The 20,486-nt window shown below is 51.1% G+C and overlaps 1 protein-coding gene across 1 annotated transcript in view; it reads left to right on the top strand.

Annotated features, from left to right (window-relative positions):
- CUX1 (cut like homeobox 1) overlaps positions 1–20,486 on the top strand; it is a 252,534-nt gene that overhangs the window by 40,088 nt on the left and 191,960 nt on the right. The window lies entirely within an intron of this gene.

Raw genomic sequence — 20,486 nt, 5'->3', positions numbered from 1 at the left:
GCCCAGATTTTATTTATTTTTTGACAGAGACACAGCAAGAGAGGGAACGCAAGCAGGGGGAGTGGGAGAGGGAGAAGCAGGCTTCCCGCGGAGCAGGGAGCCCGATGCGGGGCCCGATCCCAGGACCCCGGGATCATGACCTGAGCCGAAGGCAGACGCTTAACGACCGAGCCACCCAGGTGTCCCTGGAAACACTGGTTTAAGCGGTTTTGCTGGCTCTGCACAGATTCCAGATCCAGCCAGCAAACCCCAGTGCCTTCAAACCGTTTCTGGTGAGCAGAGGGTCATGTCAGGGTGGGGAGGGGCTGCAGAGGCTGCCAGCCCACCCTGTCTGGTCGCAGGCCCCACATGGAGGACAGGTTGATTTGGACCAGAGCGGAGGAGGCATGTCTCTCCTCCAGGCCTGCTAATGAAATAGAAGGGTTCGAGAAGCAAGCTTCTTATCTAATCTCCACCAAATCACAGGGGCCGGATTCATTTCAAAGGAGGAGAGGGAGGGCCGCCTTTCCCTTCCCAACGCCGCGCTTGTGTGGTTTAATGGTGTCGCTGCGTTTGTGTAGAGTTTGATTGTGCGCACGCGTAGGCTTTCGTGGTGATGGTGCCTTCTGGCCGAGCGCTCACGCCTTTGCCCTGACACCTTCTGTTCTGTGTCAAGCCTGGCTCTGACATCAACGAAACTTTTTCTGGCCAAACAGAAAAGTCATTCCTGTGTTTCTGCCCCAGTGTATCGTCAGAAATGGCAGGTCTGTGCGTGAGGAATTTTGCCTTCCTCAAATAGCAGCATGGGGTTCGGGTTGCTTGCCTGACTCAGCTCTGTAGATCTCACCCAAAAAAAATCCCCAGGAGCAAAGCTGTGACATCCGCCACCCCTGCACAGTGGCCTGAAATAATCAGCTTGGGTTCTGAGTTCAGGGAAACGGACATTGGTGTCACGTCCACCATGAGGACACAGTGGGCCCCGATGAGCTATCCATTATAAATGGAATCCACAAAGAATACAACTTTAATGCATCACTAATGTGACCTATCTAAAGCAGGTCTGTTGGGACATAATAAAAATTAGATACTTAATCATGTCGTAAGCCGTCTCAGGGTTGTGACATATTCGTGGTCTCACGCCTCTGGGAAGAGAATGTCTCTGCATTCTTTAAGCAGCGAAGAGACGGGAGAATTCTTCTAGTTTTTAACGTAGTCCCCAGATCGGGATCATCCTTTTCAGAAGTGTCTTTCCAGGGCTGTGAACAAGGACCTGTCTGTGACCTTGACCATGAGAGTTCAGGGGAGGAAGTGTGCAGCACCTGGTTTTATTGGGGTGTTCTGGGCATCGTTGAGGACACAGACCTGGCTCTCCGTGGACGTGTAGTGTCGCTCTGTTGTGACAGGAGGAGCCAGCTCGCCTCCCGCTGGGTTTGCACTCAGCTCCCGCTCTTTCGCGGCACCATGACTCGGGCAAGTTACCGTGCCTCGGCATCCCCATCTGAAAAATGAGAGAGGGACTAGGACGTTGTCGTGAGCTCTTAGTGAAATAATGCAGACGAAGCGTTTAGAACAGAGGCTGGCTCTGAGTAAGGGCAAGTAAGCACTGGTTACTAATGTGGTGGAGGCTTGACATAGCATCTGCGTGACTCCCAGGCAACCAGAAGCAGCTTGGAGGATGTGCAGGGAAGACGCACCACTTGCTGTTGGGAGTTAGGGAGAAGAAACCAGAAGCCCAGGAAAGTACCTCTGTTTCTGGAGCCATGCAAGCTAGTTCTTGCGGACACGCGTGGTTGGCCATGCCAGACAGCAGGTGCTCTGGGTCCAGAGTCAGTCCCCGCTTTGGAGGCACTGCAGTGCTGGGCAGGGGGCAGACCTGAAAACAGAAAAGTGGTTTTAAAACAAGCTATTTTTAAAAGTACAGTATACAAATGTATGCTGTTGTCATGTAATGAGTGGCAGAATGGTATTAAAACCCCAAATGAGAGACTCATTGCAACTGGAGGATCTGAGGATGGTCTGGATGGATGAGCAGAAACTTCTTTATAGAAGGACAAGGACACGGACCATTTCTTGAGCATCTACTCTGTGCTGGGCTCATGCCAGGATGTCCCCACCCATCCAAGAGGGACTTCATAAGCCCGTCCCAGCACCGAAACTCAGCCCCATGACTTGGGTCCCAGCTGCCTTCGGAAAGGGACTGTTTGAGTCTTTTTCCATTTAACACATTTGCGACTTAGCTAAGTGTCTTTTTCAAAGACTAATAAAGCCTTAACAGCTTCTGAAACACCACAGTAGACCTAATAGTAGTTGACAATTTGGATTCTGTCTCCAGTGGGAAAGATTCAAAACTGTGGGTTTTAGAAGCTTTTAAAAGCTTCTTGTTTGTGTAATGTTCATTGAGCACAATTCTTTTGCAAATAATGGTCTGCAAATGCTTTAAAGAAATAAACTCCACTTGCTTAACTGGGGCATGTATCTGTTGCTGGTAAAACCACAAACACACATTCTATTAGCTGAATTGTGTAGTTAAACCACATCCTCGAAATGATCCGCGCCATACGAAGGGACAATAGGAGCAGCATGCTTTCTGAAAAGATATGTAAAGGGTCCCCAGAAACAAATAATCAGAATTTATCCTAGACAAGTCATTTCCTCTCTCTGGACCTGTCTCCTCATCTGTAAAATGAGGTAGTCGCGTTAGGACACCCACAGAATCCTTGGGGTAATGCAGTTTGAAGATTCTGTTACTTGGGGTAAACTGTACAGATGGTCGCAACTTACAGTGGTTCGACTTCGGATTTTTTGACTTTGTGAAAGGGATAACGCGTTCAGTGGAAACCGTACTCTGAATTCTGAATTCTGATTTTTTTCCTGGGCTGGCGATGCAGTATGTGCTGTCTGGTGATGGTGGGCAGCGGCAGCCACCAGCCCCAGCCAGCCAGCGATGTCCTGACGACTGTCCCGTGCCCAGACAGCCATTCTTTTTCTCACTTTAGGTACAGCATTCAGTACCTCACATGAGAATAGTCAACACTTTATTGTCAAATAGGCTTCGCGTTAGATGATTTTGCCCAACTGCAGGCTGATGTTAAGTGTTCTGAGCACGTTTAAGGTCAGCTAGGCTAAGCTATGATGCTCGGGAGGTTAGGTATGTTACTTGCATTTTCCACTTCGGATATTCTCAACTTAACGATGATATTAAGATGTAACTCTATGGTAAGTCAAGGAAGATTTGTAATGCCTTGGAGTTTTCTCCATTTTCCACCTTCTGTCTTCACATAAAAATTAAATGGTAGGGGATTCCCGTATCAAGTGAAGATTCAAATAGAATAATCAAGAGACTAAGACTGTGGTTCATGTGGATGGTGAGGGCACAGGAAGAGCATCTAGAGTCTTCTGGCCCTTTCCCGGATGTCCCTACTGTCCGAGCGGGAAGCACAGCTGTGGAAGAGCAGATCCGGAGGCTGACCCCAGCTCTGCAGCCCATCGGCTGTGTGGCCTTGGCCCTCTTTCAGCCCCCTTCCCTCCTTGGTCAAGAGGGCTGGCCAGGCCGCCCGATGGGCTAGCGGCGAGGCTTCCCAGCGCCAGTGCCTAGTGTTACAGTGAATACTTGGCAGGTGGCGGCCCTCATTCCCCTGAGGGAGGTGCACTGCCTGGATTGCGTTAAGCTGGCAGGCGCCCGGATTTCCCTGAGCTTTACAGAGAGAAAGCTGGAGTTCAGATGAGGAAACAGGAATTCTGTTAGAAACAAGAGTGACCAGGGGCGCCTGGGTGGCTCAGTTGATTAAACATCTGCCTTCGGCTCAGGTTATGATCCCGGGTCCTGGGATCGAGACCCACGTCGAGCTCCCTGCTCAGCGGGGAGCCTGCTTCTCTCTCTCCCTCTGTCTGCCACTTCCCTTGTGCTCTCACTCTCTCTCTGTCAAATAAATAAATTAAAGTAAATTAAATTTTAAAAAAAGAAACAGGAGTGACCAAATCCTACTTTCTGAAATTTCACCTCCATTTTTACACAAGTGGAATCCTCACAAAGGCAAATCTGACGCCAGGTGGGTTCTGGATTCTCAGCCGAATTTCCTGAATTTTCAACGCGAGGGTTTATAGAATCATCTGCGTTCAGTGGCTGAAAGGAACTTAAGATGTACCAGCTATTTCAAAGTTGTGAAGCGGAGACTAAAATAGTTTGAAGCTGAATTTTAAGCCTCTTTTGGCCGGATCAAAGAAACCCAAACTTCTAAAAATACCAAATTAGCTTTTTAAGCATAGTTTCTATCTTTGGCTGGAAAGTGTGTGCAGTGTGTGCTCCTAGAGGCTACTTTAATGTAGTCATTGGAATGAGCATTTACCTTCAAAAATGAGGCGTTTGGCCTGTGCTAATAATTAAGTCACTTTCTCTGCCCTTGACCTCGCTGCTCCCTGAGTCAGGGTTCCACGGGACCAACGGGCCTCCTGCCTTTGTCTTTCTTAGCTCATTGCCATCTTCTCGCAGAGGTTAGTTATGGTATCAGTTATACTTTTGAAAACCTGGGTGAGCAGATGTGGGATAGAACTTTGAGTTTACGTGTCATAAATTAAAATGGATGTTCCTGCTGGGGCATAATCTGAGATATTTGTATTTGGGTTTCAAATGGGGTCCATGCTGCTCTTAGCAGCAGATTGGTCTTTGTACTAAGTGTGCTTGTTCAAATTCAAATTAGTCTTTATTTTCCCTGCAAAACTTGACTGACAGTTGCAGAAAATGGCCCAGAATCCTGTTGCATGTTGGGAGCCAGGTGGCCGGGTTAGACAACTTGGGGCAGAGCATTCACAGAGAAGTGGACTTGACTTTCAGCACTTCTATTAAAGATGCTTTAGAGACAAAGCTCTTTGCCATACCTTGTTGGCCACGGGCATGGGGGGAGGCAGCTTTCCGCCTATGGTCACTGAGGGAAAAACTGGCTCAGATACATTCAGTTGGGGTACAGGAACATCATCCAGGGGACACACTCCCAGGATTGCAGAGCCTAGTCTCCGAGAGTGGGACATGGTCTCCCCAGGCCTCTGCCGTACGTCTCAGACCTTCACGTTCCTGGTGGAGACTGACCCTTGGGTCACCTGATCTCCTTGGGGTTGTCCAGGGACTTTGTGTGGGCTTTCTGCCAGCTTTGCCTTGTTAAGAGGAGAGAGGATAAGGGAAGAGGGAGGTCCAGTGGAAAAAAAAATATGGGACTTTTCTGAAGCACCTGCTTTGTGGCAGGCACTGAGCTGAGCACATGCCCACATGTCAGCTAATTAAATCCTCATGACAACCCTGAAAAGATACTTGCCCCATTTTGCATCTGAGGAGACTGAGGCTCAGAGAGGTCCCTGGCCTCCCAGGGTGGTGCTGCTGGTAAAAGCTGATACTGAATCCAGGCTCATCTGACCCTAAAACCATGTTCTTGCCACTGTGTTCTTCTTGTCCTGGTCGTGTTCTGTCTACTTTTCCAAAAGATTTCACAGGTATAACAAGGCAATGAGGCTGGGAAGGAAGAAGAAATAAAGGGAGGGGGGAAAACCCTGACTAGACCCAAGTTGGGTAACCATCCAATTATGTCCCCAGGCCTTGTATGCTCCATAGTGGTAAGAAGTGGTCTATACTTGATTGTGAGCTTCCCAGCATCCAGTGCAAAGAGAGCAACCAGATGGGTCATGTGGCTCACACTGTCCATGAGCTAAAAACAAAAGTATTTATTTAGGAAAAGCACAGCTCCTTCAGCATTGGTAAAAATTTCTCCCCAGATCCTCATAAAGAGGACTCACTTTTTAAATTTTATTGCTGGTTACCAGTTTCTGGCAACCAAGTGCCATTGGCATGTGTCTTTTTTTTTGTTTTTCCCTTCTAAAGATTGATTCATTTATTTTAGAGTGAGAGCACACAAGCAGGGGGAGGGGCAGAAGGAGAGGGAGGGAATCTTAAGCAGGCTCCTGACTCCCTGCTCAGAGCAGAGCCTGATGCAGGGCTCCATCTCCCCACCCTGAGATCATCATGACCTGAACCGAAATCAAGAATTGGCCGCTTAACTGACTGAGCCACCCAGGCGTCCCATGTCTTATAGGTTAATAGAAGTAGCGTTACATTTATCTGAAGAAATAAAAGAGAATTGTAGGCCCGTAGTTTGGAGTGTAACCTATTTCTGAAGGTAGAGGCCTGTTTCTGTTGGGATTTACGAGGTGTGGGAGACACATTTTGATTTCAGATACAGGGCAAATGTGGCATATAAAATACTAATCACTAGAAGCAGAGAACTCTCCCTGTCTTAAATCGCTGATCTCCCTCTCCTTAAGTACATACTGTTTTGGGACAAGGAGGTTTGTGAGAATTTTCTTAGCCACAGAGAACAGCATCTGATGCTGTCTGGGTTAAGATCTGGGTGGGGTGAGGGTTGGCTCACGGACCCCACACCACACACAGCCTGGAAGAAGGCCCGAGCCCTGAGGAGCCCAGGGAGCCCTCTGACCCCTGGCACATCGGTACACTCTGGCTCTCCCTTGACCAGCTCTGCCAGCAAGCTGCTCTGCCGAGTTCATGTGGTGGAACGTGCCCTCAGCACATCCTGTGGATTCATGACCTTGGGTTCAGCCACCAAGAAGGGAAGAGGCCCCTTGCTCCTCACAGCCCTGAGTTTCATTTCCAGAACTTCTGGCCAGGACCCTGGCCCAGCACAGGGCCGCCGTCTCCTTCAGACCAGTGCGCTCCGGCCCGTGGGGAACGTCATCAGGAGAGTTGGCTCCCGAAGAAGAAGGCCTTGGTGTCACAGGAAACCCCCAGGTGCTGTCTGCAGAGGCCCTGGTGGCTGTCGGGAGCCCATCCCCTTCACATTCAGAGATGCGGCCTCCTGCCTTCAAGGAGTCATGACTTCCCGTCACCACCGACCCGGACAGGGTGTTCGTCAGTGACCTGAAGGTGAAAAGCTCCGGATCTTCTTACTGGCCAGTCCAGACAGCTACTGCCTTCCTTTATCTGATTCTAAAAATGATAGCTGGGCTTGGGAGGCTTGCTTCTCGGGCAGCTGAAGTCCCGGCTTGTGTGCTTACGCTTCAGGAGGAAAGGGGAAGGTTCCCCCCCTTTTTCCCTGTCCAGGCCCTCAGACCCGTCTGGGGTCTGAAAACCCAGCTTTTGGGTTTTAGCACAGCTGGGCCTGCTGTCTCCAGCAGAGGCTGGGCGCCTTCGGATCGCCCTTGGGGACTGAAGTCACCTCGTGCCCTTCCACGCTCAGCGCCCACGGCTCCCAGGTGACATCGGGGGCCGCATGGAACCAGTGCCACCGTTGACTCTGACCGTTTTGAATGAAGTTTGGTAGATGTACCTACAGAAGAACGCACGCTTCATTAAATGTACACTCACTCAGTGTCCCCAAACTGAGCGTGTGCTTGTCATCAACACCCAGAGCCAAGAACGTCACCAGCACCCTCAGAAGCCCCCAGAATTGGAAAAAGTTTTACAGGAAGGGAGAAGGATTCACCCTCACAGGATGGGCCCTTGCCTACTTTCCACCTGTCCCAAATCCTCATTTTGAAGACTAGGAATCTGACCCAAAAAGGATGAGCGACTTGACCAAGGCGAAGGCCACAGAACCAGGTCTGCTAAAGTCTCTGTTCCATGCTCTCTCCCATCAATGACACCGCTGAGCCTCTCTTCTCTTTGTTTTTTATAGATTGTTAGGAGATGAAATGCCATATTAATATTTTCAAGATTTCTTAAGAAATTTGAAGTGTTGTATAATGATTAAGATAGAAACTAGGAAATGAGAGCTTTTAATCCCAGCTTACAGGAAATTCTAACTAGTAGAAAATCTAATTCAGGCCGTCCTGGGAAACATCACACGCTCTGAGATGAAAGTCAGCTAAATTGGGATCTAATTCTATAATCTAAATATAGATGTAGATATATTACAGGTTGGCCTTTTCAGCTCGGGAGAGGATCATTCACTTTAAAAAGTGCCTTTTGTGTCAGAGAGAAGAGCTGCTGGCCACGGTGACAGCTCAGATGAGCAAGGAGGGGCCTTACTTTTTGGTTCCTTAGGCTTTCTTAAATTTTCCAGTAAGAATGCATTTGTACATTATGTGCATAATAAACAAATGTGAAGGACAAGAGGAAAGACGGAGTGTTTTCACGTCCTTGGGTTCAGCCACCAAGGGGGAGCGTTTTGGGTGTGGACAGGGGGAGGTTTTCCAGTGGTGTTTGCCTCTCCTTTAGTGGTGACCGTGCAGCTGCTACCCCCGATCCACGGGATGCGGAGACTCTCCTGGAGTTGACTAGCTCTTGGCCTCTGTGTGGCAAGGGCTCTTTGATTTAAAAAGTGTTCTATTATAAAATTAACGTGCTCATAAAAATGAAACCACTTAGAGACTTGTATTACATTAAAAAAAAAAAAATTGAAGTCCCCTCTCTCTGTCCCCCATTCCAGAGGTCACCACTGTTAATTATCTAGTGTGCGCGTATTTAGTTTGATTATCGTTCTTCCCTATCGGAATGTAAGGGCCGGGATCCCCTTCCCTTGTGTTCACTGGGTAACTCAGGCACCAGGAAGAGTGTGTCGCATACCGTAAGCGATACATAAATGCCTGTGGAATGAGTCCTGCAGCAGCGGGCATCTTTGTCCACGAGTCCTTGACCCTTGGTACAGCTATTACCTGTGGATGGATTTTTCGGTGTGAACTCGCTGGGCCACGGGGCATGCCCGTGTTTTTCTTTTGCTGGTTCTGCCAATTTGGCGACAACATGGCACCCTCAGTTGTCACTCCTCACCAGGTCACAGAAAAGACAGTGGGGACTGTCCTCACTCTCTCGCCGATACCGGATACTCGTCAGTTGTTAAATTCTCCACTAGTAAAAAAAAAAAAAAAAAAAAAAGATTGCTTTAAGTTCACATTTCCTCAGTTGACAGTGAGGTTGGCTGTCCTTTGGCGTGTCTGTTAGCCAGTGTTCTTTCTGGTGCAGATTCACTGCCCATTTTTCTAGTGGGTTGCTTGCCTTGTCTTCTTGGTTCTTGTTTTTTACAGAGTGTGCTATTAATTCTTTGTCCCTTCTGTATTGCAGATATTTCCCCCAAATCTATCATTTGCCTTGTAAATATAAACATTTTTTTATATCCTCTTAGAGCAATGGAAGGGTTCTGGTTTCTCATTTGTTTTTTGTTTTTGTTTTTTTAATGACAGCATTTTTGCGTCTATGATATGAAGTGTAGAGATCTATTTTTTTCCTGTTTTTTTTTTTAATCTGACAGCATTTTTGCGTCTATGATATGAAGTGTAGAGATCTATTTTTTTCCAAGTTGGATAGCTAATTTTCCCAGTGCCGTATTCTTTTAAATACTCTGAATAAGAGAGGAAAAAAAGGTTTGTCTTTCAGAGATGGGGATTGTGAGCCAAAAATATGCGTAGCGATTTTGATTTAAAAACCCAGACGGGAACAGGAGTTTGAAATGAATTTCCCCTAAAAGCCAAAACTTGGAGAAGTGCTAGCCCGAGAGCTTTCCAGGGAGCTGTAACCCCGCGTTCCTGCCATCGGCTCTGCCTCTTCTTTCCCTTACTTTTTCAAGCATCCATTAAGGATCTGATGCCTAGTGTGACTGGGGCAGCGTTTTGGCATTTAGGAGGCGCGGTGTAATCAGACAGACTGAAAAACTCTTAAATTCGCATCGCTCCGTCTGCCGCGTCTTGTTCTACTGTCGGTGTACGAGTCCCGCTTGCCGCTTTGTACACCTGTCCTGCGCATCACAGTTCAGGGGAACCAGAAGTCACCATAACTCACATTACAGAGAATTGTTTAAATTAGACTTGGTTCCCTTGAGTGGATACTGAAACTAGAATTTGAATGTGCTTTTCCTTTCCGGCGTTTCGCTTCCCCTTAACCCACGCAGCTCAGATCCTACAGCCGCCCCGCTCGCCGCCCCTGCTGCCATCCCATCCCACCGTCCCCGGGCTGTGGGGGCTCCACGAGAGAGGTGCCCGTGCCCCCATTCACTGTACCACGGCCCCTACAGCCCCGTCCGGTGCCCACCGTGCACCTGCCCCAGGCCGGGTCCCACGCTCCTCTCCCTGGCTCTCCCGGGAGTCCCCGGCACTCACACCCCGGGTCTGCAGTCCTTATCCGATGACAGGCACACATCATCTCGTGTTGTTTCTCCTTTTCTGCCTGTCTACTACGCAGGCTGGAATGTTAGTCCCAGCAGAGCAGGGACCCTTTTTGGTCATTTCACGGCTCTACCTCCAGCCCCCAGCACAGAGCCTGGGACATAATAGGTGCTCAGTAAATACCAGTTGATGAGCTGGCTGGACATTCTTGTGGGCGGAATCACGGCCAATGATTACAAGTTACAGAGGGGCTACCCGCCCTTTCCCATAAAGCCGGGAGTGCCCGTTTAATTGGCAAGGAACTCAACTCCTGGACAAGCTGTACAGATGTAAGCTCTCAGAGGAGGAGCATTTTTACTACCCGGAAAGTGTTCCAGCGACAAGTAGGGAGAGACACTGGCGTGCCCTAGCCTGTGAGGCTGGGAAATTGGGTTCTGGGCTGGAGGAGCAGGCTGGGGCCCTATGGGGCAGGCTGGTGGATGGGCCCCTGTGCAAAAGAGGGCCTTGAAGGGGAGGCCCCCGGGGCTCTCACCCCGAGCAGGTCATCCCACACAGAGGCAGAGCCAAGTTTGAATTTGGTAGTGCTTAGAAGTTTCCATGTTGGGCAAAAGCCCAAGTTGATGAAATAGCATGAAAAATTGATGTTATTGGATTTTGAATTGCAATTAGATAAGCCGTGTCATTCATTATCAGTATGCTATTATAAATCACGTATGGGGTTCAAAGCCTCACTTCTAGGGTCTTACCCATATAACAGTAACTCAGAAACAGTCCCAAATAAAAAGTCTCCTGGGATTGACTCCCAGTGGTCCTTAATCAGCCTGTGCATTTGGGCAAGACTGTCCGCCCTCACGGGGCTTGGGTTTCTTTGGTCCTGGTTCATTTGTTCATTCAGGGGCTGTGTTTTGAGCCCTTGTGGGTGCCAGGCCCAGTGGGAGGTGCTGGAGTGCTGTGAGCACGGACTCACCGACTCGGACTCCCCGACTCACCACTGAGCCCTAAGTCCAGCGCTGATAAGCTCAGGGACCAGCAGGATAGCCCAGGGTCAGGGATGTTGTGATTAACATCATAATAAAAGGAGGGCTGCTGGCTTGCTGCCTCCCAACAATAAGATCTTATAGAGTAAGAACTTCTGTATCAACAGATCTGACCCGGTCTCTACCTGGCACTGGAGTGGAAAATGACAATGCAGAGGAAGTGGTAGATTGGTCCCCGGGCAGGTGCTGAGACTTGGGCTTCTCCCCTCTTCTGCCCCAAGGGACAGCTGCTGTGATGTTGACAGATGTGTACTGTTTACGTTCCCCAGCCAGCCAGTCTTCAGGGTAACCCTGTAACCCGGGAGGGCCCAGAAGCCTCCGCTCCCTGCCTGGTGTACCGGGCTTTCTCCCCAAGATGCGCACACAGACCCTTTCTCTCCTCTCCCGGAATCCAGCCTCTGTGTACAATTTTCTAGGTACTTAACTCCAGAGTTTTTGTTTTCAGTTTTTTAGCCATCAGGTTACATGCTGCGTCTTGGAATTTTGAAAATAAACAGAAAATCAGCGTGTGAACATCCGGCTTGTCTTAGGGGGCGTTACAGACACCCCTCACTTGCCATAGGAGCTGAGCAGGGGTAGATCTGTGACTTGAACACCCGCCCTGCTTCTTTTCGTGAATCCTGACCCAACACTGTGGCCCCCCTCCATCCCCTTTACTTGGCTGTGTTTTCTCCACTGCATTTAACTGTCTCCTGACACGTTATCTATCTGTTCATCACCCGTCTTTCCCCGTTAGGACGTAATTCCATGAACACAGAAACCTGTTTCATTTCCGCATCTGCCACAGAAGCTGCTATGTAGCAGGCCCTGAAATATTCGTTGAACGAATGATCAATATCAAGTCAGAGCACGGCAAGTTAGTCTGGCCCGAGCTCCACAGAACCACCACTTGATTAGTGGCCGAACGAGGGTGGTGAGCCGTTCCCAGGAGGGGCCCTCAGTCACTCTCTTTGACAGATACGTGTTTATTAAAATTACATCTAGAGGGTTCTCTGTGGTATTTAAACTGGGAATGCAAATGTCAGGGAGTCTGAAGTCTCAAGTCCCGACTCTAAGGAAGCCTGGGATGTTTCGCCTGGTCACATAGGCAGGAGGGCAAGTCAACCATTGTTTGCTGTATTCACCAGAATGACCTGAAGTAAGAAAGCAGTAAAAGAAAGAAAACCAAACCCGGGGAGGTTAGGCAAGTATATCTATGCAGGTATCTTCTTGTCTGCTGATCGCTGGATTTTCTCCTTACCTGCATTTCAGGCTAAAAGGTATGACTCTGCCGTGGCCGGTAACGCACCAATAAAAAGTAGTTTGCCCTTAGAGCTTTCTCTTCTTCCAGACTTGAGAGTGCTGACAGCGTCTGCAGTAAGCAGGATGGGGCACGCGCAGTGGCTCCTGGCCTTCACCTCCATCTCCATTGGCAGCACTGGGGACACCACAGTCCCCGAAAATGCTCCCATCTCCTAGACCGTGCAGGAGGGCAGCAGCCCTGGAATGAGCGTCAGGAGAAGGGAGGGAAAGTCACAGGTCTCTTGAGTTTCCTCATCTGCAAAACAGGGTCAGTGTTCAGTTCTCTCCCTGGGTGGTGGTGACTGGGGACCCACAGAGGTCCGTGCCCAAGTGCACAGTGGAGGGCACTGTGCTCTGCCCAAGTAAGTAAGGCGCTTCCTTACCAGTCAGTCCCCTCATTCGTTCAACCAGTAGTGACGGACAGCCACTAAACCCCAAACCGTGACCACTGGTGAGAAGTGTGGGGACATTTATGTTAGAGTGCTGGCGAGGCAGGGCCGCTGTGGTGGCAGGAGGTCAAAGACTGTGGCCAAAAGAATAGAGTCCTGTTGGGGACGCAGGATGGATTATAGGTGTTCTGAATACAAACTCTTCCTTGAATGCTGTTATATGTGCTCTCTTTGAAATAATTATTCTGAGGGTGGCACCCTCTTAGAAATTAAAAAACAGTAAATGTAAAAATGCCTTGAAAAAAGTAACAGTAAAAATGCCTTGAAAAAAGAAAAACAGTAAAGCATTTGTGTAAAACTCAGCCCGAGTGCAGCCTCTTGCCTCTTGCCTCTTCCCCTGGGGAGCCTGCCCTGCTGCCACCACACACACCCGTCACATCGCCAGTCTGCTGTCCCTCCCTCTGTGGGGCGAGATGTTAAGTCTCTTTGTGTCCCTGATGCCCCTGGCCTGCTGCTGATGGTCACACTCAACAGTTACTTACATGCCATATGGCCTGTACACTATAAGGTGTTGGGTATGGGCCCCATATTTATCTTTATTTCCTTGTTGGTTAGCACATAGCATTCCCAGGAAGAGGGTGAGTGGGTGATTCACCTTTCTAAACCTGTTTCCTAATCTGTAAAATGTACCCACCCTGCAGGATGGTTGTGAGGCAGAGGCACATAAAAATCTCAGTGTAGGTCCCGGTACACAAAGGGCGCTCAATAAATATTTTCTTCCATCGTTTGTGGCTTTTCAAATGTTTCCTTGTGCTCATGTTGTTCGCTCTATAAAGAATTGCTTGCAGTAAGAACCTGCCCTACACTCTCTCTGTTTTTACTGAACCGCTTTGTGAGTGTCCCATGGGACCGGGTTTTGAAGGCCATGGACTCCTTGAGCCGCACTTTCAAAATGGTGGCCCACATGGCGTAGGCCGCGCAGTGGGAGGTGGCCCCCGCCTGGGAAAACTAGATGGTACTGAAAAATGCCAGAGGTGGTCGGCATCCGCAGAACCTGGTCATAAAACTGGCGCGTCCTCAGTACAAAACGAGCACTGTTAAAAATAAAATGTACAAGAAGAAATACATTTGAATACGAGGGCACTGCAAACAGTTTCGCAAGGTATTAAGATCGCATTGATCTTAATTTTATTATATGTTAAAGTTTCTAACTTTTCAAATAATGCAGTTTTTGTTGTTTTAAAACGTCTGAGAATTACAGAGCTATTTGGTGTGGCTGTCAGGCAAGGACTCCTGCCATTTATTGGGGCCCTGGTTTTATTTAATAGCCAGATGAATGGAACAGTTAATAAAAGAAATATTGCTTTATTCCCTGACATTTATGTCCTTGGTTTCCAATAAAGAATTGAAATTATGAATAGTTGATGGTTTAAATTGATGTTTTATGTTGAACGCTAGCTATAATTTGCCCTCTGAGGATTGTAATACCGAGAAACAGATGGTTTTTCACAGTAACAAATTGCTATGTGTATACAGTCTATAGTCTTGGCTTTCAGATACTTTCACCTTCGGTTCCGAGCCGCCCTGCTGCTGGCGGGCCAGGGGAGACGCAGCGGCGCTGGGAAGGGCTTCCTGCGCAGGGGAGACACAGCCAGGCCCCCGGGGTTCAGTTGTCGGTTCAGATCGGAATGTGGGAAGTGCCGTGGCCCCAGCCGCAGCCAGTACCGGCACTTCGGGCCCAGCCCGGGAGCCGGGGCCAGGAGGAGCGGCCTGCCTTTGGAAGCCGCTCCTCCAAGGTCATGGTGGCAGCTCTGGGGCATTGCCCGCGGCGCAACCGCGCGGGACAGTCGGATGCCACAGGCACTGCAGACCTCACAGCCCTGGAATAGGCAGCCGACGAAATGCAGGGTGCGTTTTGCGGGCACCCCTGCAGTGCAGAGGTTGAGAGCCCGGGCTGTGGAGCCAGGTGGCCCGAGTCCCTGGCCTGACCCCCACTGGCCGGCCAGAGACCTTGGGGAAGTTCTCTGATCTCACTTTCCTTGTCTGTAAAATGTGAATGACGGCAGGAGCCGCCCCCTTGTTATGGGGAGGGAATGAGATGGTCCCATAAAACAACATTAAGCACAGCGCAGGGTACAAAGTACGGTGCCCAGTAAATAGTGGGCTGGTGCTGCTGAATTTGAGAAATAAAACTTACCAAGTGGAATGATGTAGTGTGGTTGTTAGCATTTCAGAGCTTCCTTGTTCATCGGGGCAAGTGCCCACACGGGTTCTTTAAACAGCAGTGCAGGAGGCCTGCAGAAATGTGCTTTCTAGAACGTTCTAAAGACACACAGCTTCCCTGGAGTGAGGACCTGAGCAGGAATGCTCCAAAGCGTTTGCTTTGCTGTGTCGGCCCCTGGGGCGCCCTCCCGGGAGGAGGACCCAGGCGGTCATGGGCCTGGGGGCTGCCAAGACTGGGGGATCTCCCTCAGAATTGCGGAGCTTGTTAAAGTGTTGAAATGTGAACCAGAGTCCCCGGTAGCACTTTCAGATAGAAAGTGGTGCCTGGTTGTATGTGTAATTTTGCGTGAGTGATGACAACACTCGGTAATTGGCATTAATAATGATGCACTCGGAGTTGGATCTTAATATTTTTGTAAAATTTCCTTCGTTGACATCAGTGGTTCTCTCTTCTCCAAGAAGTTAGTGTTTAGGGCGCCTGGGTGGCTCGGATGGTTAAGAGTCTGCCTTCGGCTCAGGTCATGATCCCGGGGTCCTGGGATCGAGCCCCACATCGGGCTCCTGGCTCAGCGGGGAGCCTGCTTCTCCCTCTGCCTCTGCCTCTCCCCCTGCTCATGCTCTCTCTCTATCTCTGTCTCAAATGAATAAATAAAAAATCTTTAAAAAAAAAGAAGTTAGTGTTTAGTGTTTTTCCTTGTTTAGTTTTGTTCCGAGAGCTCGTTTTCAAGCCATCTATTTGTTACTTAGAATGCAAAGCTCTTTTCCACAAGGAAAGAAAATATAAAAGTGTTTGAGCTCCCGGTTGATTGAACAAAAAGACCTATTCGTCTCATGACTCATCCAAGAGAGAGCTAGCAGCATTTCCTGAATACCTCTTATGTGCTGCCCTTATCCTTTTACTTGATCCTCCTAGGGAGGATGAGAGCCAGGGCCTGGTGCTGGTGCGTGATGGAGCCTGGCTCCGAGGTGGCCTCTGTCGAAGAGCCCCCACTGTCCCTCGGCCTCGTCTGCCTCCATAAAGGACCCGAACTGAGTGAGTGGTCCTTAATCTCCAGATTGGTGTGAACTGGTGGTGGTTTGGAGATAAGAAGTAGGGGGTCGGCATACAGAGAGCTCACTCTGGACCCCACTGCTGAGAGCAGAGGTCTTTCAGGACCTCTGCCCCAGCGGGAACATGAGGTTGTCGGTCTCGGATGGTCTTTCTCTAGCACGGAGCTGGTCCTCCTTCAGCTCCTTCAGCATCTCCCTGCCGCCTGCAGGACAAGACCGGCTCCTTCTGACTCCAAGCCCAAGCCCGGCTCCAGCCTCGCAGACCAGCGTGCAGCCCCAAGTCCGTCCCCTCCCCGCCACTGCCCCCACTTTGCTTTATTCATCCCTGCGCTTTGCTCACGGCTCAGCTCTGACTCCTTCCCTTGTGCATGATGCCTCTGAGGAATGCCCATGGCCCTCGAGTCGGGTTGGGCGTGCTCCTTCCCGGGTAACTCACGCCGTCCTGATGGCAGGTGCCTTGCACGTAGCATGGATGGGTGGGAGCCGTGTGGCAGGTGCTTCTTTTATCCCAGTCGTGAGATTCGAAAGGTGGGGACACTGGGTGCACAGTCACGTAGCAGCAGTGTCCTGGTCCAGAGCACGTGCCCGAGGGCCCCTGGTGACCGGAGGCTGATCGGGGACTCCGGTCAGTGACGGGTCTGACAGAACACAGGAGACTCATGGAATCGGTCTGGCGCCCTCTTAGTCCTGACGCAGTTTAAAAACAAATATGTGGCATTTTGTACATTGGAAGTAAGTTCAAAGTGACTATTGACAAGAAAAGCCAAGGTCAGAAAGGGTGAATGTCCCGTTAGCTGAGGCTCTTGCCCGCGAGCCAGCCCTGGCGGCTCCCAGGTGTCCCGAGCTCATTCCTCACAGCCTGTATGGTCCCCGCTGGGGTGGGAGGTGGGAAATGCAGGCTGAACCCTGAAGTTCTTGGGGAGCTGTGAAGGAAGCGTCACCCTCCCTGGCTGTGAAAGCTCGAAGCTCTATTTGTGGTGCCCGCAGCTCAGTGGGCCTTTACTTGCCCGAAAACCCTACTTCGTCAGCTGCACCCCTCCCTCCCTGCTGTGTCAGCCCCCACTTCGCCTCCTCTGCACCTCCTGCCTCAGACCTCTCCCCAGGTCTCACGTCTGCGCTGCCCGTCTTCTGTCACTCCCAACTCCATAGCCCTGCTCACGCGGCCTCCTGTCTCCTGCGTGGCCTGGCCTGCCGCCTTCTGACAGCCTCCCGGGCTCTGGGAGGCGGCCTGGCCAGCCCTTCCTGTCCCCGTCGTCATGCTCATGATCTTCCCTCCCTCCCAGGGCATTTGGAACGAGGCCTCCACACCCTGACAGGCACCCCAGGGCTCTTTGCGATGATGGGTCCCACACCCCAGTAGCAGACAGACTCGGCCTTTACCACAGGCTCCCTGTGGTTAAGACACTGGGATGCGCTCTGGAAGCAAGGGCTCCCACGTTCCGGGGCCTTTGGGCCTGCCCTTCCTTCTCTTTCTGCCTGTCGATAGCCTGCCCATCTTCCAAGGCCCAGCTTGGCTGCCTGCCCCTCTGTGACCTTCCCAGGCCCCCTCCCCTCCCAGAGTACCTTCCTCACTCTGTCCTGCCTCCATGCGTGCCCAGGGCCCCGCTCCTCTGGCGGAACCAGAGAAGACCCTGGCTGGTGTCTGATCCTGTACGGTACCCCTACCGGCACCTTGCCTAGGATTTTGCACGTGCCGGGCAGTGGTAATGATGATGATAAGAGTGGGAGTGGTTGCTGGCTTTATGTTAAGCCCAGTGCTCAATGCTCCACAGCCACTATTTTATTTAACCTCACAGCATCACGCGGGGGTGGGGGGGGTGTGGTGGGGGGGCGATTGTATCTTGATTTCACAGATGGGAAAACACAGGCTCAGAAGCATTAGGAAAGTTTCTAGGCTCTCCTGGAAGGTCACAGGGCTGCCAAGGGGCAGAGCCCAAGCTCAAGGCCACACCTGAGCTTTCCACCGCTGGCCGTGCTCAGCGTGAAGTGTAGCTAAAGGTCCTAGTGTTTTAAGAGTTTGCAGGCCCTTCGAGGGTGATGAAGCCCAGTGCTGTCGCCTGCTGGAAGCTGAGCCCGGTGCAGAGTCATCCTGGGGGCACGCAGTGGGCAGCGGGTGGGTGGGTGCCGTGTCCTGACCCCCGCCTGGTTCCCTCTAGCTGTTCACATTCTCAGCTCCTCCGTCACCTCCGCACCCAGGGGCATGGAAAGCAGGAAGGCAGCGCATGGGCAGATGGGGGTAGACCATGACACATCCGTAGGAGACACTTGTGATGTCTCTCTGCACATGCTTTCTGTGGCTCTAATATGTGTGTGGGTTCCTGTGCTCTGGGAAGTAACTAACGAAATGACGACCTCACCCCAGTGGAGACAAGACACGTTGGGGAGGGCTGAGAGGTGGAGGGCAGCCATCCACAGCGTGGTTCCTCCAGCCCCAGCCCTGCCGGGAAGAGCAGCAGGGACAGAGTGCAGTTATTTAAGTTACATGCATGCTAATCTCTGCCCCAGAACATTTCCAGATACATGCTGTCATCATGTCCCCTCTGACAGATGAAGAACCGTCAGACTTCCTGGGGCCCAGGACCATAGAGTTAGAGAGAAAGCCTGTTTGGCCTTGTTCTTCCCTGTAGTAGGTGGTTCTGGGGGCCCCTGGAGTAGACAGATGTTGGAGTAAAAGGTTTGGGGTTAGAATAGCATCGGCATGCAAATAAGAATCAACGGGGTACATGGAGACAATGAACGTGGAAAGGAGACGAGATAAGTAAAGTAGCTGCTAAATGTAGCAAGAAGCAGGACTTCACCACAGGCTCTATTTCTTCCCTTATTCTTCCCCAGCTTATAGCCTCTGCACCCAGTCACACTGCTGATGTTCCTGGTGGAACCGCTGGGGAGAGGGTGGCCGGCCGCTGTCGCAGGATAAAGGCCACACGAGGATTCCAGAATCCCCTTTTTCCTTTCACTGAGCCTAGTCAGTGCTTTTTGAACCTCCCAGAGGAGGTGAACTTGTCAGGCCGTCGGGGTGCTGCTGAGACAGTGTCCCCACCCACCCCCTCCCCCTCCCCCACCCGGCGCAGATGGGCAGCACTTCCCCGGGTGGCTCATGAGATCCAGCACTTCTGGTTTCATATCATTAAAAAGAGTACATAAGAAAAAAGCTGTGGAAACACAGCAGCGCTTGAAACAAACCGTGGGTTCCCCCTGCTTCTATGGGCAGGACAGTTGAAGTGGCAGCCGAAAGGTTGGACCCAGGAGAAGCCAGGCACCCGAGCCAAGTGGCCGAGGTCACCCCCGAGACAGCAGTTGTGGTCTGTGTCCCAGGTAAGCTTGGACACAGTCACAGAGGGTCATGGGAGGAAGCCCCTCCTCTAGGGTGGAAGTTTCCCTCTCAGTGTTTTAAAGCTGCCAGGAAAGTGGGGAGGGGACGTGACCAGCTAGTGAGCTCGATGCCGGTTGTCCCCTCAGCTCATACACTGCCCATGGCTGGTGGGTCCCCAAGGCCCAGGCAGTGTCCTGACAGTATGCCCAGTGCCCAGCAAGGGGGGCCTCAGTATATGTTTATAAACTGAAATAGACATTTTCCAGTTGGCCACATGGTCCATAGGGGGACACTGATTTAGGTCTTTTAATTCAGCTTGGCTAGAGAGGTAAACTCAGATATGAAAAAGCAAAATCTGACGGTCGTGGCTACGTCTGGAAGGTGGTACATCAGACTCTTGACAGGTTAACAGGACTTGGCTCTTGTATCATTTGAGGGGTTTCTTTGTTTACAGCAATTATATACTGTTAGAAAGTAATGCAGTTCCACTCTCAGTAGAGATTAATACAATATATCTAAATACATAATACCTCTGACCACCCCGAGTCCAGCTGGGCTTGCTGTGCCAACCACAGGCAGGTCGGGGTTTCATCTCCCTGGGCTTCAGCTTTTCCCTTTGTGAAAAGAAGGGCCGGCCCCACGTCCTTACCTTTCCGGACGTTCTCTGCCTTACGTTGTGGGACAGCTGTTCTGCTCCAGCAATGCAATTGGCTGGTCCAGTGCCAGATGTGCAGAGATGCAGAAGACGGGGTCCCAGGTCAGAGGTAGCGGCGCTCTGTCCGGAGACGGAGGCTGAGAGCTGTAGCAGCTCCGAGCGGGTAGAGTGTGCAGGGTCCTCTGGGGGTGGCTCCGAGGCCTCCCAGGGGAGCACTCACCTATCCATTTCATGTTGTGTCAGAGGCCTGCTGGTCTGAGAAGGAAGCTGATGGCCACTCCGCGAGACTGCGCCATTGTTTGTTCACTAATGGATGTGCTCCCGCTCACGTCCATGTGGACTGGGGGGGGGGGGGGGGGCCCCCCCCCCCCCCCCCCCCCCGGGGGCCCCCCCGGGGCCCCCACCCCCCCCCCCCTCCCCCCCCCGGCCCCCCCGCCCCCCCCCCCCCCCCCCCCCCCCCC

Source organism: Neomonachus schauinslandi, chromosome 5, assembly GCF_002201575.2.
Source record: "Neomonachus schauinslandi chromosome 5, ASM220157v2, whole genome shotgun sequence".
Taxonomy (NCBI): Eukaryota; Metazoa; Chordata; class Mammalia; order Carnivora; family Phocidae; genus Neomonachus; species Neomonachus schauinslandi.
Note: the sequence above shows the minus strand (reverse complement) of the source record. Positions and strands in the feature narration are given on the sequence as shown.